The sequence below is a fragment of the Falco cherrug genome, chromosome 1 (genome assembly GCF_023634085.1).
Source record: "Falco cherrug isolate bFalChe1 chromosome 1, bFalChe1.pri, whole genome shotgun sequence".
In the NCBI taxonomy this organism is placed as follows: Eukaryota; Metazoa; Chordata; class Aves; order Falconiformes; family Falconidae; genus Falco; species Falco cherrug.
Window position 1 is genome coordinate 59,780,061 of NC_073697.1, and position 18,149 is coordinate 59,798,209.

Below are 18,149 nucleotides of genomic sequence, written 5' to 3' on the forward strand. Positions count from 1 at the left end.
GACTGGTCATGGCTGGGCCAAAAAGTTACAGACAGGCAGGATCCAAAGCTGTACGGCCCTTTTGTCCAGGGAGCATCTGGACCTGAAGAACCGGCTGGCAAAACAGCTTTCTCAGCAGTGGAAGATGGTTAATCACACGATCAATTTGGTTCAAATAAAGTGGCAGAGTCTGGACGGAATTAAGAGCAGTGTCCAATTTTACCGCATTCTCTTGGGAAACTGGGGAGACCAGTGTCCAGCACCGTAACATCTTGGCGTAGGCAGCTGAACTGGGGGAGCGGGACCCAGCAGAGCCGATGCAGCCGCCGGATTTGGAGGTGCGGGGGAGAAGGGAGGCTGCTCTCTGCGCTGCTGTGCTGGGCAGCCGCTGATGTTCGTTTTGTTCCTTGTAGTTCCTCCCATTTTTTGGTGAACGAAGGGGATAAGCGCTTGGCTGGCTGCAGCACCCGCCAGGCGCCGCGCCCCGGCGCTGGTCTCGCTGTGAGCCGAGTCCCCGGGGCGGCGGGTCCCCCCGCGGCGGGGGCGGGGGCGCGGGACCCCGGTGAACCCGGCTAAACCCAGCCGTGCCCCGTCCTCGCCGACAAAGAAGCCGAACGGTACCAGTCGGCGGGCGCCGGCCGGGATGCGGGAGAGGCGCCGGCGCGGGCCGGGGCGCGGCGCTGCGGGGCGCCCGTGAGCGGCGGCGGCCGCCTCCGACGGGCTGGGCGGCGGCTGCGGCACCGGCACCGGCGCGTCCCCTCCGGCGGCACGCGGAGGGCGGACAGGTAGGACCCTGCCGCGCGCGTGTCCCCGCGCAAACGCCGTTGCGGAGCCGGCAGCGGGAGGGAGCCGCGCCGCAGCCCCGCGCCCTCTGCGCCCCCAGCCCCTGCGCCCCCAGCCCGGCGCTCGCGCTCCGCTTCGCTCGGCGCCGGCCGCACCTGGGGGGCGCCGGCCGTGCGGGGCCGCCGCTGTTGCGCGGAGGGCGGGGGCGTGCGGCGGGTGCGGGTGCGGGGCCGCCCCCGGGCCGCGCTGCCCTGCCCTGGCCGGCCGTGCCGCTGGGGCTGCGGGCGCTGTGCCGCCTGCGGGCGCGGGGGCTGCGCGGCGGGGCGGGGGCTGCGCGGGCGGCCGCACACCCCCGCACGGGAGCCGCCACCGGCTCCTGCCCGCCGCCTTTGTTCCGCCGAAGGTGCGAGGGGCCGTGCGGGCGGTTTTCCGAAGGGGCTGCTCGACCGCCGCCGGGGAATCCAACGGCTGGACCCGGCTCCGTCCAATTCCTCCCGGTTTTCCTTTGTTAGCGTTTTCCCGGGGAGTCCTGCATCCTTCCGGCTTTGCCGAAAAGCAGGAGCTGTCAAGGATGACTGGTTCACACGATGCTTCTCCAGAGCGGCATCGCTTTGTTTGCGCTCCCGTAAGCCATTGATCGCACAGCGGCCGGCGCGTTTTAGTGAGCGATGAAATAAACCTGCTGCTTTCCACGGCTGAAGGGCAGCGGCACATCGTGCTCTTCCTCACCCTGCACCTTCACAGCCGGAGCAGGTAAGCTATAGGGGTGGCATTATTCTGCATGGGAAATTGCTGCCTTGCACAGTCTCTTCAGTTAGAAAACGTCTGGTTTAGGACTAGAGATACGTGTAACACATTTTTTTCCCTATGTCGTTAAGAGATTTTTAATGACTGAAGGCTTGGTGTTTGTTTGTCTTTTTTTTTTTTTTTTTAATTAAATTTGCTGGTATTGCTGTGAGTCGATTACAAATCTGCTTCTCTGTTGCTGTAGTACAAGAAACATTATTATGCTTCTACTCTGTCATTTTAACTGTAAAAATGCCCAGTTAAGAACACAGTTCAAGAGATAAATAGAGACCTGGAAACCACAACTGTGCATCCTGAAAATTTAATATGCCTGATAATAATGGCAGTGAAAGTGATCTGCTGGGTGGTGGGGTGGGGGATGGGGGCATGGAGAAAGGGAAGAGTAATTTGCAACCACAGGCCTAATAACAGATATTCTGTCAATAATAGATATATAGATAATACAAGTTAGTTTATCCCTGAAGAGATTTTCTGTACATACCTTGAACAGTGTATAGCAATTGCACGAGAAGAGCTCTTTTCCAAGAATCTGAGCTGTTTAAGCTACCCGATAGCAGTAACATGTAGCAGGTCCTATATTTTAACAGATTAAAGAAGATGAACTGGAACCAGAACTGACTTTTATTCAGTATTTAGTAATGCATGCTAGAGAAATTCCCATCACCGAAATAATTCTAATTGTGTCTTGCATAGACAATTAAGTCTTTTATTGATATCAAAATACTAATCGTTGGGCATTAGTGTTATTGTGAATTTCTTCAACAAAGCCAACAATATATTTTAGTCCAGGCAATAGTGAGCAGTTCTGCATATAGCTTACTTTACGTGGTTTGAGTCCAGGTCAGGAATTATCAAAGTGACAAATCCAACTCTGCTTGGCTGCTATCCATTTATCAGATTAGAGATCGTGTTTGGTTTTGAATATTTCATTGCAACAATGAACTTGAATTTAACACTCTGAAGTGTATCAAAACTTTGTATCAAAGTGATCTGTATATTTATTTATGTCCAAGTTTGATGATAGTTACAAGAATTGATTTGAAATCTTTATTAATTAATATGGCACGGAGCAAGGAGGTCGCTGCTGGTTGGTATTGGGTCATTTTTCTCCAATAGGAAAATGTATCTCAGAGCATCCTGTTCTAGAATTAAGGACGCTTTTTAAATATCCATTTGGGCAATCCTGGATTTTAGAGAGAAGTGCTTCACACACGAGCGATGATTGGGTTTTTTTCCTATATGCTGTATAATGGGATTTTTGAAAGTGCACTGGTGTCAGACACAGTTGGTGTAAAGTGTGAATGTCTTGCTGTGTTCTGTGCTAAGACATTGACTTCCCCGCCCCAAAGTTTGTTCCTTACAGGTCTTACTATTATAGGTCTTACTTTGGTCTGTTTTCTTGCAAGGGTTATGCAGGTAGTAGCAGTGATGAATTGGTAATGCATCAGGTAAATTTATTTTTTTTTTAACATCCACTTCCTGAAAACTTGAACAATATTTATTTACTTTTTAAAGGGACTGTTGCTTTGGTAATAGTATCTCATTTTAGTTGCAGATACTAAAGGCAGCCTTTTTAGTTTCACACTTCTGATTACAGCTGTCAGAATAACTTTCATGGTTTCTCCTGCTTTGTTTCTTAGTCACTCTGAATACTATTTTGCCAGGTACCTCAGTCGCTGAAAATTGACATATCTGTGTGAGTAATGTAGCTTAGGGTTATTTCAATTTATACCTACATTCCTGCTGGAGACATGTCAGGTAAGCTCTTTTTAACTAAGGAGTACATGGCATAATCAGTGTTGGATGAAATGTCATGATGAGTTTATGAACATGAATATATTTGCTTGTTGTTTTACAATGAAGTCTAACAAACAGAATTTTTATTTAGAGAGCGTAAGCTTAAATGACTGCGTTCTGGCGTTTTTTCCTCTCAAGCCAAAAGACGAATTTTTTTCTTTTCCATTTTCTGAATTATTCATGTTTGAAATAGCTGACTGATTGTTAGGAGGGATTTTTTTTCTTCCCTTGCACAAAATCAATGCACAACCTTTATTCCGTAAAAGCCCAGATAAAAGCCTTATAGCAAATATGGATAAGCCTACCACTGGCATGCTAGAAAAGTACAACTGATTTCTTTAGAATTAAGAGATTCAGGGCAAATGAAGTTGCATAACAGCTTCCATCAGTGTGATGTAAATGTTGAGATGCTCTAAAGACCCATATATTGTCATTGATCCCATGTACTGGAGTAAGATTTAATAACGTTGTATGAAGTGCACATTAGAATAGAATTAATTGGTTTCAAATAACGTGATAGAAGGCAACCTAAAGTTACAGTCTCAACTTTACATTAGTGCTTCCACTGGAAGGGCCAAATTCTGCTCTTTTTTACAATCTATTATTTAAATCAATTAGTGATGAATAACAAGTGTGTTTGTTTCAATGGAGACACTGTGAGTTCTGTCTTTAGGAAACAATGAGATGCTGTGTAGGTCGTATGCTTTTTGTTTCCCATTACTTCCTGAAGCTACTTTCACTCCTTTGATTCTCTGGGTTGCGTACCACATGATTTTCTTGTTTTAGAACTAGAATATGTTTTGTCAGAAACATGCAGCATTTACACTTTACATTCAGCATTTACACTTATATTGATGAAGTCTTACAAAGAAATAAATTTGACTTGTAACAAATAATATTTAATTAATACTCTTCAAGAGCCAGCATGTCACGTGGGCTGAATGACAGTGATTTGTTAATTAAGTTTGGTGGGAAGAAAAATGTAAAGATCTTGCTGCATATTTTCCTGGGTAAGTGGCTTATGCTGCAGTTGCACTACACATTAAATGAAGATGATTCAGATGCCGCTATAAATGTATGAAGTATATAAATACATTTTTAAACATAGTTCAGTTTCTCCTGTATATACGCATGCTGTATGCCAAGTTACAGAAATACAAGTTTCAGGCCTCTAATAAGGCCATTTGAGAAAATACTGTCATATTCAGCTGATTTTAGTTCATGGGACCAAGTGATGTATCTAAGTAAGGGTAGTTACAACTTTTTTGTTGACTATCTTCATTTGCAATAACCAAAACATACAGTCAAACCTGTTAAGTCAAACACTTCACATCCCAATGATGCTTTGAAAGGGGTAAGCTTATAATTTTAATACCAACACATATGCAAGCTTTAATTTCTTCATGTTTATTGCCTTAAGAAAAACGATGTGAAAGTGCTCTGAATAGGTAAAAGCTTTCTTTGTGCTTTAGGGTCTGAGCGTGCAAAATGTTGTGCATGTTGCTGACCTGCTTGAACATCTTTTTCATTACTCAGTATGTTTTGAAAGTCAGCAGTCAGACTTGGGCAGCTTCATAAAGCAGCTTAATCTAGTGATTTGTGGTGAGACTTCTGTAGGAGGATGCTGCACGCAAGAGATTACGTTTATTGCTAAAGTTGAAATGTGGAGGGAGTGTAATGAAAGAATTAAAGTGAACTGAACCGTACAAGATAGTGACTTTCATGTCACTCTTCAGAGAAAGTTCGTTTTCTTCAAAGTAACATGCTATCTTTCTCTGTGGCCTTTGATAAAGACACATTTGAAACATTTTAGCATAGGGGGGGAAAGAAGGGAAAAAAAAAAAGAAAAAAAAAAAAGAGGTACAGCAGTGGTCTGGGGAACAGTTTGGCCCAGAAGAGAAAAATAGTGATAGAAAGCCCTGTGAATCCATAGTATCTGTTGTTGCACACATGATATTGTTGGGTTGGGTGCCACCATCTGCCAACAAAATTGAAATGTCTTCCCCATTGTAAAGGCTCTTTTCTGTTGCTTATAACTTTGCCAAGTTTTAAGCATGTGGGCTGTAGTTCATCACATATCCTTATGACTCAGGATAATTTTTGTTTTAATTCACCCAAATGGTTAATTGAGAATTAATACTCCTTACAAAAAAATAATAAAAATTCTAAGACCTTTTGGAACCAGGGTATTGTCCTTCTGGTTTGTATCTAGGCTCCAGATCCTGCTAAGGCAGCGTACTATTGTCAAAGATCTGCATTTTTACTGTCTTTATGAAAACCTGCTCAATTTTTCTTTAAAGATGTCTTATATCTTTAGAGTACTGTAGTTTTTACACATTCACCTGTGCAAACTTTAGCAAACAGAATGGGAGATTACATGTTTATCCAGTACTCGGTACTGCAGAGTATTTCAGACAGTGATCTCGGTGGTGCTGGCTACATCTGCAGTTGACATCTGATTGGGGAGGAACTGTGAATATACTGGAGATGGAATTAAAATTAAGTTGTTCAACAGGACAAAAATAATTGTAGTTATCAACTGTATAAGGAAGGGTTTGGGTGGTAATTCTTTAGAAGAGCTGTGGTTTACAGTAGATTACTTGAAGAGTTGCTGTAATACAGACAAACACTGTATTGTGATATATATATAGCACGCCAGCGTGGAAGACACGAGATGTGATACTTCCACACTGTGTAACAGTCCTCCTCAGCTGTAACACCATCCAGCTGGGGTGTACACTTCAGGAAAGATGTGGATGAATTGGAGAGAATCCAGAGAAAAGGAATGAAAATAATTAAAGCTTTAGGAAAATATGACCTCTGAAGGAAGGTTGAAAAGCCTGGAGTTGTTTCAGCTCCAATGAAAGAAGAGTGGCAGGGTGACAAGGCATGTTAACTTTGTAATGTCACAAAGCTATTGTGAAGCAATTCATGCCTGTGCTCAACCAGATGATGCATAATGGGTTCAGCATTAATGAAACTGAAGCAATGGAATGGATTACTGAATTGGGATCCTCAGGATTTTGACATAATTATAAGTTGTTTGAATATTAGTCAGGAACAACATAAATACGGTTGAATTCTTTCTAGAGCAGTGTGGTGGAACACCTTACTCTGGGGTCTCTTCTAGCCTTTACGAATCCTCAACATCTCTGCTCTCTGGTGTTGATCAATCGTACCTTGTCTCCACACAAATGTCGTGGCTGGCAGGATTGCTTGTATGTGATGTCTCCAAAGTGGGCAGGGGTGTGACCAGAGAGGTTCAGAATTTTCTCTATAATCTCTTGCTTAGGATCAAGGCTGATATCCACTCCTCTCTTCTTTCATAGTGGTTCCTCTGCTGGTCTTGGGCAGAAAGTATGAGGGTCAAAGGGCTAGGTGGCTTTGGGAGGAAGCTGAGATCCAGGCAACATAGGGAAGGGGACGAATGGAGGGCATGGGTACACATTTCACTAGAAATTGCGCTATGTGATGAGTAGGATAGTACACGAACACAGGACATGAATGTGAAGGGGAGCTAAGACTTCATGGCAGATGACTGGGACTTGGTAAAGAGTAGGCCAGGGGTCCTCAAACTTTTTAACCAGGGGGCCGGCGCACGGATGCAGTGGCAGGCAGCCATCTGCGGCTGCTTGGTTCCCCCCCCAACCCCCGGCAGGGGGGGGGTGGGGGGGTGCGTCTGTAAATACCGCGGGCCGTAGTTTGAGGACCCCTGGAGTACGATATAGAGTTAACTAGTAGTTGGAAAGTCTGGTTGCTGGCAGAGACTCTCAATATACCAGAAGCCTTGAAAAGTGCAAATTGGGATTGTGAAAGTAAGAAGATGACAAAGAGCCAAGACAGAGGAGATCACACAACTGGGAAAGTCACGTTGGAGACTATGGGGCAGAAGTAATTAAAGGTTGGAAGAAAATGGCAAAGACTTTCTTCTGAAGATTAAATGGTCTTCTAAACCTTAGCTGAGAACCTACAGTTGTCTTAGCATTTGGGCTTTGGGAGATCCATTATAAGTGGCTTCTTGGTCTTTTCAAGTAGAGAATGACCACCTGTTACTGCATCAGCTGTTCTGTAATCCCAGATAACAGAGATCAGTGCCTGGGTTGTAAAGACCATACTGCACCTTGGTGCTCCTGTTTTTTTTTTCAATATTTTCCTGCATTTTTCAAATTTATTTTTTTTTTTTTTTTTTTTTTTTTGGCAAAGAGGATTGCCAAGTTTGCAAGTGAAAGAAAGCAATGCTGGGACTGAAGTTTCCTTTAGCCTTTTTGTATGTATTTATTTTAACTCAATCTTTAACGTTATTACTGAATTTTCTTTTGCTCACATAACCCAAGCTTTACCAAGTGCAGAGAGTGGATCTGCCCTCAGTGTGAATCACAGCTGTGTGTGAAGGAAGCTATGATCTCTGGCATCTGTGGCATTTCTTGCGGAAGCAGGAAGATATCTGGTGAAATCGAAGCAGGAGGTGGCTTAATTAAAATATTTTTCACGCACTCAAATGAAAAGCTTAGCTAAAGGCACCAAAAACTCATTAAGGCTTGCTATTGCTATTCTCACTTTTTAAAATGTTTGGGGTTTTGCTTCAGTGGGTAATAGTGATGTACATAAAAGACCAGGTCCTAATTCCCATCTAGCCCAGTGTGAAGCGTTAGGACCTCCCCAACCCTTGCAAATGACATGAAAACGAGCTGCTGTTTATGGCAAGATCGAAATACAAACTTTTGCTTCCCATGCTGCTTCTAGTGGCAAATAAGGCACTTTTTCATACTTTACTTTAGGAGAAATCTTGTACTTGGACTTCACAGAACTATCAGAGTACGTAAATTGCTAGAGAAAGAAAACGAGCCTGATTTTTCTTGTTCTTTCAGGATCCTGTTCCAAGCTTGTTAGATATTTTGCAGTAGCCTACGCTGGCCCATCTGGGGGCTATAATGATGAACGGTGCCATACTGCTCTCAGCCCAGAAGCTTTGGCAGTCATTGCTTCCTCCGGTGCTCGTGTTTGGAGGAAGGACAGGCACCCTCAGCTCGTATGTGTGGGTTTCGATGTTCTTTGCAACCACCCTGTTCTAACATCCCCTGTTGACAGTGCAAGGGTGGATTGTATTAAACAACCCTGCTGTGTTTTTTCTGGTGAGTAGATTAATCTTTCAACCACCCACACAGCCTGCTGGATACTGTCACAAGTTACTGGGGTCTGGTATCCCGATACCAACACCTGATATTTGACAAACTGCATGCTTTGGGTGATTGTGTTTCCTCAGATAAGGTGAGGGGAAAAAGAAGTAGGTAAGCTTTGGAACACACAAGCGTTTCTTCAGATGTGAAGCAAAGGCTCTGTTTAGCCTGGGGTTACATCCCTTCGGACACCTGCCTGCCGGAACACCCTTTCCAGCAGTTAAACGATGGATTCCCGCTCACCTTTCCTGGCACGCTTGTGATGGGTTAACGCCAGCCAGCAACTAAGCCCCACACAGGTGCCCGCTCACTCCCCTGCCTGATGGGATGGGGAGAGAATCAGAGGGGTGAAAGTGAGAAAACTTGTGGGTTGAGATAAAGACAGTTTAATAGGTAAAGCCAAAGCTGTGCACACGAGCAAAGGAAAACAAAGAATCCATTCATCACCTCCCACCAGCCTGGAGATGTCCAGGAAGGCAGGGCTCCATCATGCGTAATAGTTACCTGGGAAGACAAACTGCATCATTCCAAACATCTCCCCCTTCCTTCTTCCCCAGCTTTACATGCTGAGCATGACGCCATACAGTACAGAACATTCCTTTGGTCAGCTGGGGTCAGCTGTCCCAGCTGTGCCCCCTCCCAGCTCCTTGTGCCCCCCCAGCAGTGAGCAGGCAGAGGTGAGGGTCAGAAAGCCCTTGGCTCTGTGTCAGCACCACTCAGCAGTAATGAAAACATCCCTGAATTATCAACACTGTTTTCAGCACAAATCCCAAACATAGCCCCGTATTAGCTACTGTGAAGAAAATTATCTCTGTCCCAGTCAAAGCTAGAGCACATGCATCAGGAGCCTTCCCAGCCAGAGGCTGGGTCAGTAAGAGGCGGATGCGCTGTAAGCCAGCAGTGCCACTGAAATAACTTTTTTCTCAGCCCAGGAACTATTTTACATTGTCAGAATGAAAGACAAGATGAAGATGCATTTGTGACTCTGACAGAATGCCTAATGCTTTTGTTTGTCAAACAGAATGGTGGCAGTGGCATTTGTTGCTAGACCACATTTTGCGCCATTTTACCTGCAGCGTGCCTGTTTACAAATTGCAGCTTGACTGGTTTGAGAAACCACCCTCCATTTGCTGTAGTCCAGATCCAAAACCAGTACAGCGTGATGCCATTTCAGCTCTAGGTGGCTCTCAGATTGTCTTCCAGGGTATCTGTGACAATGGCTGTCCATTTTCAAGCATGCGGGGTGGCTCTTCACTCTTACAGCAGTGACTGATCAGCGACAGGCAGTTCTTCTGGGCTGGAACAGTCTGTGGCTTTGGTTCTTTGATTCTTATGGTCACACCAAACATAAGGAACACCTCGTCTCGTGGTGCACTGCAGGCCAGGCTTTCCAAGTATTGTCCTAGGCTTGATGACTGGCAGCTGACCTGGAGATAGGTCCACTGAGGACCAAAGGACATACTCTGCTTACTTTACTTCGCTTACGCTTGATGTTTTGTCAGCACTGGACAAGACAGGAGTTTATGCTTATGCAAACGTGACTGCATACTTAGGTGAACTTTGCCATGTAAACAGATTTGCCAGTGTTACATTTGGCTTTGTACTGTCATGGCTCAGAAAGTGTTGTGGTGGAAGGATGATCACAATTTTGCAGTCAGATTTGAACTCTTGTTTTGATTACGGGAAGTCCTGTCCAATGTTGGTAGGAATGCTTCTTCATCCCTCACCCTCATCTCTTCTCTTGTCAGGAAATTATTGAGACTCATCAGATCATCAAACAGCGATTTTTGTCTCACAGGCTCTGTGTGGTCCAGCAGACGATCTGAATCACTTCAAGCCAATGGGCCACGAGTCAGACAGCATTTTAAGAACTGATTTTTGGAACTGAAATTTTAAAGTCAGTCTTGTTTTCCATGGAGACACAGTGGGATAAGGAGTGTGCTGCCCACGAATAATGTTGGAGTCAAAGGTTCTATTTTTAACCAGAGTTTATTTACATAAGTGCACTGAGTATGTGAATGTGCATAGAAGACTCTATACCCTGAAGAAACTCTAGTTGCTGGTGAGCAACTTTCCTTTCCATCTCCATGGATTGTCTGTGTTTAATATGTTCACATGGGGTCCTAAATTCTGTGTTCTTCAGTTAGGAGTTTTAACTAATTTTAATTAAATCCAATTAATAGAACTGCTTAACATTATGACTGACTGGAGTTGACAGTTATGTTTTAAATATGTCAATATCCACATAGCGTTAAGTTGGCTCAAAAAAGCAAGCACGGATATTTTAAATTGCACACCCATAATTAGTGACTATGTTTTTACCATAGTTTCATGTGTGTCTCTACTTCTGCCAAATAGCACAAGAACATCCCTCTTGCTTCCAGGGTGTTCTGCAGTGTTGACTCTTCCCATCAAGATTTGTTTGTCCCAGGGGTCAGTCTGTCTTACTGGCTCCTTTTGATCTTTGGGAGCCTTTAGCTCTCTGAGATTTACGCTATGTGGTAGTGCTGCTGGTGGCACAGGGCACAACTGACTGTGGGCGTCTAATGGCACTTCTCCTGGGGACCAGCCTCACTCAGTGTTGCCCAGCCACACTGAATTGCGTATTGAATTTGTCATGCACATTCCTTTTTGCAGAACTTTATTGCATGTGGCAAACATATCCTATAATGGGCAACGGAGTCCAAGCGTCCAACCTACAAAAGCCCAAGCAATGTCTCTCAGTTATACGCAATCGGCTCTTTACAGGTTGTATCATGGACTCTGCTGCTGGTTATGATCTTTTATTGTGTAGCTCTTACAAATTTCAGTTGAACACTTTTGCCATGTGCAAACTACTGATGCAAGTTCCCTGCATTAGTAGCACCATTAAGTCTTTTCATGTTATGTAGCTGTCAGAAGGTGTCATGCTTATCTTGCCCCTGCTTCAGTTGCACAGCTATAGCAATTAACATAATTTTATCTATTTTTCTGTATGGAGAAAAATATGTCCTATAAATTATAAATATTTATGTACTGTAGGTCTGCATCTAGATCTGCATCTGCACCTGAAGCATACTGATGGTACGCTACTGGCTGCACTAGAAAGGTTGGTGAGGAACTGAATCATTTGATCTTCAGAGCAGAGCATAACCACTCTGTGACAAATCAAGCCTTCGTTTCTAAACAAGAAGAAAAAATCCTGCCCACTGTCAGCTTCAGTTTTTCTGTTCTCTAACCTGTTAGTACTTATCTTATGAGCAATAATGATGATTTTAAGTAATGCTGTGGGTACAGTATCATGTGTGTTTGGGTATCATTGGGCAAATTCGTGCAGTGTTTTCCCTTTTTTGGTCAATCTGAGGCTGTCAGGTAGATGTCTCCTGGTCTTTATAGCTGCTGTCTGTAATTCACTTTACTCTTCGTCTTATGTGTTTTCTTTACTTCGGCGGTGAAGGCCTCAAAGTTAGCCAAAATATGAACATTTTTATTTTTGAGAGACAGCTAATATTCTAAATACCTGAACTGACACATTTAGGATTTTCAGAAAAACTTCATTTTAAAATAAAATGTTTTTTTTTTTAAATTTAAGATAACCCTAACTGAATTTTAAGGAAATTGTACTAGATTCCTAAAGAAAAATGGATTTCCTAAAACAAAACCGGAATCCCAACCTTCTTTGCCAGGAGGCAAAGAAAAAAAATAATCCAAGAACACTATTGACAAGGCCTTTTTTCAATACTCACTCCAGCTTGGCAGTACTCTATGATGTAGTATACAATACTGAGCTCATAATTTAAAGCTCTAGAGCATTATAAGTTCAGCACTTGCAGACTATGAAGTTGCTTTGCCCACAGTGAAGCAGAAGGAAAATGGGGATAATAGGGGAAACACCCCAGGAAACTCTTTGGTTTGGCTTTAACTCTTGTCATTTAGTAAATCAATTGAATTCCCTTCTATCCTGTCTTCCAAATGAACAAACAACGCACACTTCCCAAAGTCCTGCCTTTTTCCTTTGTTTTTTTTTTGTTCTTTTTAACTTCAAAGATACAAACACAAAAGGAATTCTAGCACTAATATATTTTTTTTTCAAATGTAGAGTCTACATCTGTGGTTCTAATTATTAGGACCTTTTAAATTATATAATAATGTATTATTCAAATATTATAACACAGTAAACAGGTGTGTATATATAAATACACAAGTGTATTGTTAAATATAATTTAATGAATAATATAAATAACGATTATCTGGATTAACATGTTAGGGAAATCACTTCACAGACCAAAATTTCACATGCTGCCGCTAGCCTGCCTATTCCTGGTTCTGCCGTCCCTGTGCAAATACCAGCCTTACAACACCTGCTTAAAAGGCACCTCACTGCGCTGCCACCCCACACTGCTAGCGCTGGGAAAGGAGATTTTGTCAGGGAGAGAGATGCACCAGTGTGGGAGCAGAGGCAGCAGGTGCAAGGTTTCACTACATGGTCATCAGTGCTTGCAGGAGGTGTGCCAGATTTGCTTGAGGAAAGAGGCAAAAGGAGTGTGTATCTCTGTTACATACCTCCGAAGTGAGGTCTGCTAAGAGGTGGTGGGGTCAGCACAGCACCTGGCGACCCGTGAGTTACTCTTCTATGTATGTTTCCACTGCTGTTTCTTGGAGAGCCTCAGTGCTCTCACACCTGAGAGATTTGGTCCAGCAGGGAAAGCTGCTGGTGCCAGAGTTTCAAGAAATAGGTAGCTGTACCATCATGCGTAGACCTGCAAATGGTGGCAAGGCAAGCGTGCTTGGGGACCGGTGCCGGGAAGGTCTCTAGCAGTGTTTAATCATTCAAAGAATTATCTGGTGACCTTCACGTGTGCGTTTTGTATGTGTTTGCTTTTGGTCTCGGTGCTCGGGTGGATGGAGCTTGTGCTGAATTCTGCCTCTGCTCTTTGTGCCCTTGGGGGCAGTGGTGCCAGCTTTGCACTTCTCAGCAATTAATTGCAATTACCCATTGTCCTCTTATCACTTGAAATTTTCAACTCTTTCCTGTGATTTTAAGGCCAGAAGGTTTTGTTAACCTGTCAGCCTCCAAACAAAGAGGCCACCTGGATTTCTGCTTTATGCACTTTCCTGACTGCGAGTGTGATATTTATTTTTTTAAGCCCTGTTAACTGTATTTGTAGGACCACGCATTGTTGGTCTCAGCTAGCAGAAAGGAGGCAGCTTGGGCTTTTTTTTCCAAACCATCTTTTAAATTTGCAGAAAAAACTCCTTGGTATAAAGAGTTATCAAATTTCAATAATTAAACTATTAATTTTCAGTAATTTATAATATTAATAATATAATAACATGTATTTAGTGGTGTGTCGCAAGTGCTGCATTGTTTAGTATTGCAGTTAATGTGAGAAGGGAAGCAAATAACTGATGTCGGACTTTTCCCAGGGAGGTAAGAAGCTGAAGACATTAATTTCTTGGTGAAACATATCCATATATTGTATTTTTTAATCTTTCACTATATGGGGATGGGAAGCTGTCTTCTGTTTCAATACAAAAACATGAGGAACAAAAGCTCAAAGACTATTTTCAGGCTTCTCATTGGGTGATTTAAATCAGAAAAAAAGAGACTGATTACACTGTGTGCTGACACCTTGTAATCTTCTGGAGTTGGTAACTGAAGAAAGTGAGCTCTGCTCTTCTTTTACTGTTCAAAGGTTGCCCTCCAAAAACATTCCAGTGATGTTTACCTTTGATACAACTGTTAAGCACGACCAGAGACCCCCATGAAGTGGGAAGCAGATGCAGATGACTGCAGGCAACTGCAGGTATCCAGGAGTCAGCTCTTGACTCCTGATGGTTTTTAGAGCAGGGATGGAGTCGCACCGATACATTGAAATAGCTGCATGAGTGAATCTATAGCTTAAGTGCATTTTCTGTCTTTGTGAGGTTTTGGATTTTAGTAGAGGAATTAATGTCTTATGGCAGCTTTGAGCTTCGGGAAAGCAAAACACTACTGTCATGCACTGCCAGTGACGTTGCCAGGAAGGATATTTGAGTAATGTGAATTTTGCAGAATAGTGTTAAACTTAAGAATATAAGAAGACTCAAACTAACCAGTTCATTAATTATTTCAGCATCACTTTCCAGCTTCCCTTTTGACCCTTTCATCCTTTCCCAAAGAAATCTGAATGTCTCATAAGCTGTGCAGCGACTTTTTTCCCCCTGTAATTACTTCTGCTAATGTTTTATTATTTCTTATTTTTGTATAAATCATCTGTCAGGGATAATACTGGTGTCAAGTGTGACAGCTTGCATGCACAGATCCTAGACGTGGGTGATGGTGGCAGCAATGGTGACCTTTAGCTGAATTCCTCATCAGGTGCTGCAGGAACCTGGTTAGAAGGGCATTTTCCACTTGCGTGGAGGTCTGGCCTCTAGGTAATTTTTGCTGGACTTTCTTATCCTTCACCAAGATCTGGAAGTCTGCTCGGTCAGTTTTGTTAAAATATAATGCCCAAAGTAAATAAATGAAATTGCAGCTGGTTAGTAGGTTTAAAAAATAGGGAGGACAACCTCACTGCGCAAGGTGATGGACGAGAAAGAGGCTGTCAGGTTTGGATGTTCTGTCACCTCCTTCATCTTCCCCATAGAGAGAGAAGTACGTGGGCTTCTCGTGCAGTGGATAGCCATGTATTTTGGTGTATGTGGTCAGGCTGGGGAGTAAAGAGAGTGCAGGCACAGAGGCTGGGCTGTTAAAATAGCAGTTTGCCACTTAGGTGATTCTCAAGGTAACCCTCTTAGTCTGTGCTGCTGAGCCTGGATCCCCCAGATAAATCTATCTTTATTTTACACATGGGGAAAAATGCATGCAGTTACCAGTAAATGACATGATAGCTTTCACACTTAAAATGGCAAAAATTCTGATCTAAGGTATGGGATACATTTCTGTCCCTATGTAGATCCTGGGTCCTGGCACAGGCAGCTGCTGGCCCAGTTCCCTGATACACTGTCTGATAAAAAGGCAGAAAAGCCCTGCCGAGCATGAGCGAACGCCACTGCTGGGATGGCTCCACCGGTCAGCAGGTTTTATCCTGCCTGTGAAATGCTCTGTTAAGTTTATAAAAGATTAAAAGGAGAAGCAGCACCGTGCTGCACATATATTTGCTTTCTTGTCAGCCACGTATGTTGTCTCCACCTGACTGACCATGGTACTTCTGTTCTTTCTCTGAGTTGCTGCTATTCTTGTAACTTGCACCTAATTTCTATTTTTTCATTTTTCTGATGAAGGAATGCCTAAGATTTTGCTAATGTGCAATACATACTGCCTCATTCTTTCAGCTTTCATACAATCTAGTCTTACTTGGCATGGAGTCTTCTCAAAAAATAATTGGTATTCAATATTTCTATCTTCTACAAGCTGCACTAATATTTTGCATCTTCTCTGGGATTGCAGTGTCATAATGTTCAACGTTATTAATGATTTTTATTTAGCAACAAATAACAGTCCTTAATTTGCCTTGCAAAATATTATTTATTTTCTAAATATTTAAAGAACATTATCAACAGTCTTTAATTCTGCCATTCAAACTCATTCATTAGTATTTTGTATTGTTGATATGCACATCTGTTCTATGCCTAGGGAGATGAGTTGACTTAAAACCAAATCATTTTTCTAATGGAGGAAACTCTGGGCTGATGCTGTGACACTCAGGTTCTTTCCAATGCTTTGGAGTGTAAATAAGTGCTGCACCTCACAGCAGACTTCACAGCAAGGATTAAGGCCAATAAAAACATGCATCTATTTAGAAAGTGGATACTTTTTGGGTTTTTTTAATGTAAAACACATCTAAAGGGGGAATGCAAAACTGGTTCATGTATGAAAGGAATGTTTTCGCTATATAGGTTACTTGTTCTTTTATATAGGTTATTTGTTCTTTTTCTTCATATGAAAACACTTCGGAAGATGGTGTAATAAAGTGTATTTAGTGCCTAAGGCAAATCTAAGTCTCATTGATTATCTGTCTAGTGCCTGTAGTTTTTGCTCAACTATTTTTTAATGCATTAATACGATACTTAATACACTGGTAGTATGGCTTTTTAATATTGTAACAAGAAATAATCTGTAGGTTAATACATGCTACAGTGATTTGATGTTTCTACCTCTAGTACATTATATCAGGTAACAGTTTAGTAGAGAAGAATATTTCACCTCAGGAAAAATATTTTTTCTCTATAAATTCTAATGTCTGCTAAGGGGATGTTACAATAGAGAGAATTATCTGCATGGAATATGCAGAAAATAATATAGAATGTAGAGAATAATGTTTTTCTCTATAAACTCTAATGCCTGTTAAAGAGATACTAAATTAACATTTTATTATTTCGTGTACTGTGACACATCTTCCTATTCATAACGCCATTTACAATGAGTCCTTGACACACTGTTTTCATGTCTGAAGGACATGCAGGGCATTCTCCCATCAGCATTAGGCTATTTAAGACACACGCTTGGCTTTAGTAGGCTCGGATAATTGTTAGGATAATGTCAGGATAACCAAAGGCACTAGCCAGCATTGCTTTCCAGGCATAGTTTCCTGATCGCCTAAACTATTACCGTGTTCTGTAAAATAGCTAAATATGTATTTTTTTCATCTGTTTAGGTACATCTGTTCCTCAAAGCTTTTTTCTTTTGCAATGTATGAAAACCTTTTCTGCCAAGGTTCATAAACTTAATTAGAAAATCAAGTAGACTCTACCTATCAGATTCTTCCCTCTTTTTCCCAAAAGTAACAGATGGGGTTTTGCTCTGTGCTTATTTGTCCTACATTTGTGCCTGTTTTTAACTATGAACTATTGAATATAGCATTAGTGTCATACCAGTTATTGTCATTGTGCAAGATAAGAAACAACACAGGAATATTTTCCCCAGCAATATAAACTATGTTTTCATTGCTGGTGTAGGGGAGACGATAATTAAACCTTTCAGATTATTTGCAGTTTTCTGTAGGTAAATGTAAACTCTAGCTGGTCTCCAAGTTGGCAGAACACCAAAAAGGAAAAAAAAAAGAAAGAAAAAAAAAAAATCCAGTCCAAAAATCAGATGACTGCTCTGGAGTCTCGCTGAGGACCTGGGCTCACAGCTCCAGGCTGTGGGCGCTGTGCTAGGAGGGGCACACGCTGCTCAGTTCACAGCTGGCTGGCGTTGTGCCACCCCCGCTTACGGGTAACTGATCTTAAAGGCTATGTAGACATTTTTGGGGTAGCGCTTTTGTGATTGTCTGAAGTGTTGGATCTGTTTAGAAACTGCATCAAAGGGTGGAGGAATTTGGACCTGTGTCATTCACACCACCCGATGGAAACATTTTTTGATCAAAGACCTCTGTTCCGCAGAACAAATACAGAAAATTTGTCCTGATCTGTCCAAAAAAGAGAACCTTTCTCTGTTTATCTGATGGCTTGTCAGGTTGGCGGGTGCGGTGTGAGGGGTGCTATGTGCCCTATAGCCAGGCTCTGCGGGCTCTGAGCACAACCTCTCGTTTGCACGCCCTCCCTGAGTCACTGGGGGTGGCTTTGATGTTCGGATGCAGGCTGATACTCATTGCAAAATGGCAGTCTTGGCTCTTGTGTGGCAAGTTTACCCTAGGA

At 42.7% G+C, this 18,149-nt stretch overlaps 1 protein-coding gene across 2 annotated transcripts in view; it reads left to right on the forward strand.

Moving 5' to 3' along the window:
* The first annotated feature begins 492 nt into the window (after positions 1-492).
* The window catches only part of CRACD (capping protein inhibiting regulator of actin dynamics), a 132,077-nt gene continuing 114,420 nt past the window's right edge, over positions 493-18,149 (forward strand). Inside the window, exon 1 of one of the 2 annotated variants that reach the window (XM_055703265.1) lies at positions 493-764. The gene's annotated coding sequence lies outside the window, so the exon portion shown is untranslated. Of the gene's footprint in view, positions 765-1,037; positions 1,516-18,149 lie in introns of those variants that run through there. The other variant, XM_055703259.1, reaches the window with a different exon arrangement.